This window comes from Mauremys reevesii, linkage group 1 (genome assembly GCF_016161935.1).
Source record: "Mauremys reevesii isolate NIE-2019 linkage group 1, ASM1616193v1, whole genome shotgun sequence".
NCBI lineage: Eukaryota > Metazoa > Chordata > Testudines > Geoemydidae > Mauremys > Mauremys reevesii.
Window position 1 is genome coordinate 222145534 of NC_052623.1, and position 6000 is coordinate 222151533.

Below are 6000 nucleotides of genomic sequence, written 5' to 3' on the forward strand. Positions count from 1 at the left end.
CACACACATATCCTGATCCAGAGAGATTTGTCTCAGGTGTGTGTTTAAAAAAAGGGTCCCAACAGTCTCTCATGTGAGATACAGAGATTAATCCTTATAAAACTCAGACTGAACTGCAGAAACCACAGAACCTCATCTACACAAGTCTCAAACTCCCTCAAGGCCTGAGTGAGGAAGAAAGTGGTTTCTTTCCCACCACTCATTTCCCCTCAAGTATGTTGCTCCTTCCTCCCTGCTATTGGCTCCATCTCTTACATAAACATCCTTATAAGAGATAACAGCAGCTGAAAATCACACATGTGCAGTCATACAAACACACAGCTGTAAACAGAACTGTGAAACCCCGGTAATTTGGCTCTTGGAGAGTGTGTGCTCTCCCTCACTCCTATATATTTTTAAACTGTAAAAGTTTGCAGGGCAGGGAATATCTTTTAACATATATGTCTGTGCAGTCCTCAGTGTACAGTGGGACCCTAATCCTGACCGAGGGCTTCTGAACAGTAACATTATTTGTAATTATTTGTACTACTGTATTAATAGGTCATTAGCAAAGTCCATTTTTAAAATTCTCAGTGCTAGGCCAATTCTCTAAAAAGATTTTGTCTGTGCTAAGGAAGGAGATTCCACCACCTCCCTAGGTAACCCATTCCAGTGCTTCACCACCCTCCTAGTGGAAAAGTTTTTCCTAATATCCAATCTAAATCTCCCACACTGCAACTTGAGACCATTACTCCTTGTTTATCATCTGGTACCACTGAAAACAGCCTAGATCCATCCTCTTTGGAACCCCCTTTCAGGTAATTGAAAGCAGCTATCAAATCCCCCCTCATTCTTCTCTTCTGAAGACTAAATAATCCCAGTTCCCTCAGCCTCTCCTCATAAATCATGTGCTGCAGCCCCCTAATCATTTTTGTTGCCCTCCGCTGGACTCTTTCCAATTTTTCCACATCCTTCTTGTAGTGTGCGGCCAAAAACTGGACACAGTACTCCAAATGAGGCCTCACCAATGCTGAACAGAGGGGAATGATTGCGTCATTTGATGTGCTGCCAACCCTCCTACTAATGCAGCCCAATATGCCCTTAGCCTTCTTAGTAACAAGGGCACACTGTCAACTCATATCCAGCTTCTCATCCACTGTAACCCTCATCTCCTTTTCTGCAGAACTGCCAGTTAGGGAGTTGGTCCCCAGCCTGTAGTAGTGCATGGGATTCTTCCATCCTAAATGAAGAACTCTGCACTAGTCCTTGTTGAACCTCATCAGATTTATTTTGGCCCAATCCTCCAATTTGTCTAGCTCACTCTGGACTCTATCCCTACCCTCCAGCATAACTACCTCCCCTCCCAGTTTACTGTCATTTGCGAACTTGCTGAGGGTGCAATCCATCTCATCATCCAGATCATTAATGAAGATATTGAACAAAAACAGCCTCAGGATCAACTCTTTGGGCATTCGGCTTGATAACGGCTGCCAACTAGACATTGAACCGTTGATCACTACCCATTGAACCCAACAATCTAGCCAGCTTTTTATCCACATTATAGTCCATTCATCCAATCCATACTTCTTTAACTTGCTGGCAAGAATACTGTGGGAGACCGTATCAAAAGCAGTGCTAAAGACAAGATATATCATGTCCACCACTATCCCCATATCCACAGAGCCAGTTATCTCCTCATAGAAGGCAATAAAGTTGGTCAGACATGACTTGCCCTTGGTGAATCCATGTTGACTGTTTCTGATCACCTTCTTCTCCTCCAAGTCCTTCAAAATGGATTCCTTGAGGACCTGCTCCATGATTTTTCCAGGGACTGAGGTGAGGCTGACCGGTCTGTAGTTCTCCGGATTCTTTTCTTCCATTTTTTAAAGATGGGCACTATATTTGCCTTTCCCCCCGATCACCAAGAGTTATCAAAGATAATGGCCAATGGCTCTGCAATCACATCAGCCAACTCCCTCAGCATCTTTGGATGCATAGCATCCAGCTCCATGGACTTGTGTATGTCCAGCTTTTCTAAATAGTCCTTAACCTGTTCTTTCACCACTGAGGGCTGCTCACTTTCTCCCCATACTTTGCTGCCCGGTGCAGCAGTTCGGGAGCTAATCTTGTCTGTGAAGACTGAGGCAAAAAAAGCATTGAGTACATTAGCTTTTTCCATCTCATCTGTCACTGGTTGCCTCTCCCATTCAGTAAGTGTCCCATCCTTTACTTGACCTTCTTCTAATTGTTAACATACCACTAGAAACCCTTCTTGTTACCCTTCACATCCCTTGCTAGCTGCAACTATAATTGTGCTTTGGCCTTCCTGATTACACCTCTCCATGCTTGAGCAATATTTTTATACTCCTCCCTAGTCATCTGTCCAAATTTCCACTTCTTGTAAGCTTCCTTTAAGATCACCAAAGATTGCTCTGTTAAGCCAAGCTGGTCACCTGCCATATTTGCTATTCATAGAATCCCAGAATATCAGGGTTGGAAGGGACCTCAGGAGATCATCTAGTCCAACCCCCTGCTCAAAGCAGGACCAATTCCCAACTAAATCATCCCAGCCAGGGCTCTGTCAAGTCTGACCTTAAAAACCTCTAAGGAAGGAGATTCCACCACCTCCCTAGGTAACCCATTCTAGTGCTTCACCACTCTCTGAGTGAAAAAGTTTTTCCTAATATCCAACCTAAACCTCCCCCACTGCAACTTGAGACCATTACTCCTTGTTCTGTCATCAGGTACCACTGAGAACAGTCTAGATCCATCCTCTTTGGAACCCCCTTTCAGGTAGTTGAAAGCAGTTAAAAATCCCCCCTCATTCTTCTCTTCCGCAGACTAAACAATCCCAGTTCCCTCAGCCTCTCCTCATAAGTCATGTGCTCCAACCCCCTAATCATTTTTGTTGCCCTCCGCTGGACTCTTTCCAATTTTTCCACATCCTTCTTGTAGTGTGCGGCCCAAAACTGGACACAGTACTCCAGATGAAGCCTCACCAATGTCGAATAGAGGGGAATGATCACATCCCTCGATCTGCCGGCAATGCCCCTACTTATACAGCACAAAATGCCATTAGCCTTCTTGGCAACAAGGGTACACTGTTGACTCATATCCAGCTTCTCGTCCACTGTAACCCCTAGGTCCTTTTCTGCAGAACTGCTTCCTAGCCATTCGGTCCCTAGTCTGTAACAGTGAATGGGATTCTTCCATCCTAAGTGCAGGACTCTGCACTTGTCCTTGTTGAACCTCATCAGGTTTCTTTTGGCCCAGTCCTCTCATTTGTCTAGGGCCCTCTGTATCCTATCCCTACCCTCCATCATATCTACCACTCCTCCCAGTTTAGTGTCATCTGCAAACTTGCTGAGAGTGCAGTCTACGCCATCCTCCAGATTATTAATGAAGATATTGAACAAAACTGGCCCAAGGACCGACCCTTGGGGCACTCCACTTGAAACCGGCTGCCAACTAGACATGGAGCCATTGATCACTACCCGCTGGGCTCGACGATATAGCCAGCTTTCTATCCATCTTATAGTCCAATCATCCAGCCCATACTTTAACTTGCTGGCAAGAATATTGTGGGAGACTGTAGTGAGGTGGCCTGGTACCCCGCCGCCCTGGAGGACGAAGAGCCCAGCCGGAGGCTGAGCTGAGCCCGCCCCGCAAAGGGTCAAGCACCGACCCGGAAGTATAAAGGCGGGCCTTCTGGGCTCAGTGGGAGGGCAGCGAGCGGACGTTCTTCCGCGAGCTTGGCGCCGGGAGGCTTCTACCCTTCCCTGTGCTCGCTACCCTGAGGAGCTGCCGGAGCTCCCCCGTTCTCACTACCCCGAGGAGCTGCCGGAGCTCCCCCGGGCTCGCTACCCGGAGGAGCTGCCGGAGCTCCCCCGGGCTCGCTACCCCGAGGAGCTGCCAGAGCTCCCCCGGGCTCGCTACCCCGAGGAGCTGCCGGAGCTCCCCCGCACCTACTACCCAGAAGAGTCACCGGAGCCCTGCTGGACCGCCGTTCCGGAGGAGTTGCTGGACCTGCCACCCAGCCCCGGCTGTGACGAACCCATGCACCTGGACCCGGTGGAGGACGACCCCAGGATCCAGGTAGGCCCCCAGGGGGGGGTTGGAAGTGGCCCGGGGGCAGCCGACCCTAGTCTGACAGCAGCAGACCCCAAGCCAATGTCAGTGTGTTGCGGCCAGGATCCCCACTGACACAGCAGCAGCTTGCTTGCCGCTGTTAGGGCCCCAGGCCAGGACGCAGAGGAATGGGCGGGCCTGCGTCCCCCCTGCCACCCCACTCACAGCTGGCAGTCTCCCCCTTGCCCTGACGCCCTGACCCTGGGCTGTATAGACTGAACTGCTTGCTCAGCCCCTGCCTGAGGGCCTGAGCCCTGCACCAGTGTTTTTTGCCCCGCCCTGATCCAGGGCTGGGCTTTATAGACTGACTGCTTGCTCAGCCCCTGCCTGAGGGCCTGAGTCCTGCACCCGTGTTTGTTGCCCCACCCTGATCCAGGGCCTGGGCTTTATAGATGGAACTGCTTGCTCGGCCCTCGCTGGAAGGGCCTGAATCCTGAGCCGGTGGTGTCACCCCTGTGTAGTGAGGCGGCCTGGTACCCCGCTGTCCCGGAGGATGAAGAGCCCCTCCCCTAACGGCGGATCCTTACACGTGGCACCTGACCAGGGACCCTCTGCCCAGAAATGTGGGCATGGGCCCTCGACCGCGGTGAAAGAGGGGCTGGGGGGGGGGGACAGGATCCCTCCCCAAGACATGGATGTGTCCCAGCTCTTCGCCTTCTTGACAGAGAGCCAGGAGCGACAGCAGGCAGCCCAGCTGCAGCAGCAGCAAGAGCAACAGGCCGCCCAGCTCCAGCAACAACAGCAGCTAGTCGAACAGATAGGAGCCCTGCAGCACCAGCTGGTTCAGGATCTGGCCACACTGCATAAGGACTTCCAGTGACAATGCCTCCAGCAGTTCGCGGTGGCGCTATCCCGACCAGCGGAACGCCAGCCGGGAGCCCCAGAGGGGTCCCCGCGGCCGAACCCACCAACACGGCTGATGAAGATGAGCCCCAGCGATGATCCCGAAGCCTTCCTCGTAACATTTGAGCGGATAGCGGTCGTTGCGGGGTAGGCCCAGAACCAGTGGGCTTCCCTCTTGGCCCCGTACCTGACAGGGACCACCTAGACGGTCTACCGAGGCCTGTCTGCGGAGGCGGCCCAGGACTACAACCAAGTAAAGGCGGCAATTTTGGACGCCCTGGACGTAAGTCTGGAGACTTTCCGCCAGCGGTTTGGAGCCTGGCCTACCCCACCGGGGCCCAGCCCTGGATGGTGGCCCAGGAACTAAGAGAAACGTGCAAGCAGTGGTTGCAGACCGAAACCCGAATGCCAGAGGAGCTCACGGAGCAGATCGTGTTGGAACAATTTGTCCACATCCTCCCGCTGCGAGGCAAGGCCTGAGTCCTCCGCCATTGGCCCACGACGCTAGCCGTTGCCATCACACTGATGGAGAACTTTCTGGCTGCGGAGAGACCGGTGGGTCCGACTATTCGAGTAGCCAACCCTGGGGTGGGGCGCCCCAACCCCGAGAGGAGGGGGGCTCCCGCCCGGGCTGACTCTCAGGTTTCCTACCAGGGTCCTGAGCCCCGACCCCGACCCACGGAGGCCACGGTGCAACAACCTCTAGCCCCTTCCCCAGGGGCATGGGGGGCCACTCAGAGCCCTCCCCGGGGAGCCCCAGGATCACGTCCCCGGCCGGGACGGGCGGACCTTGGGCCCTGTTTCTCCTGCGGGGAGTACGGCCATCTACGATGGGACTGCCCAGCGATGGAGTGCAACTTTGGCCAGGTCTGCTCCGGGGAAGCCCGCGCCCGACATCCCCATGCTGCCAAGATCACAGTGCCCGTGGTCGTGGAGGGTCACCCATTGATTCAGGCTGTGGCCAGACCCTGGTCCGCCAATACTTTGGCCCCCAGGCTGACACCCGCCTGGGTATGATCAGGTTGCAGTGTATCCATGGGGACATTCGGC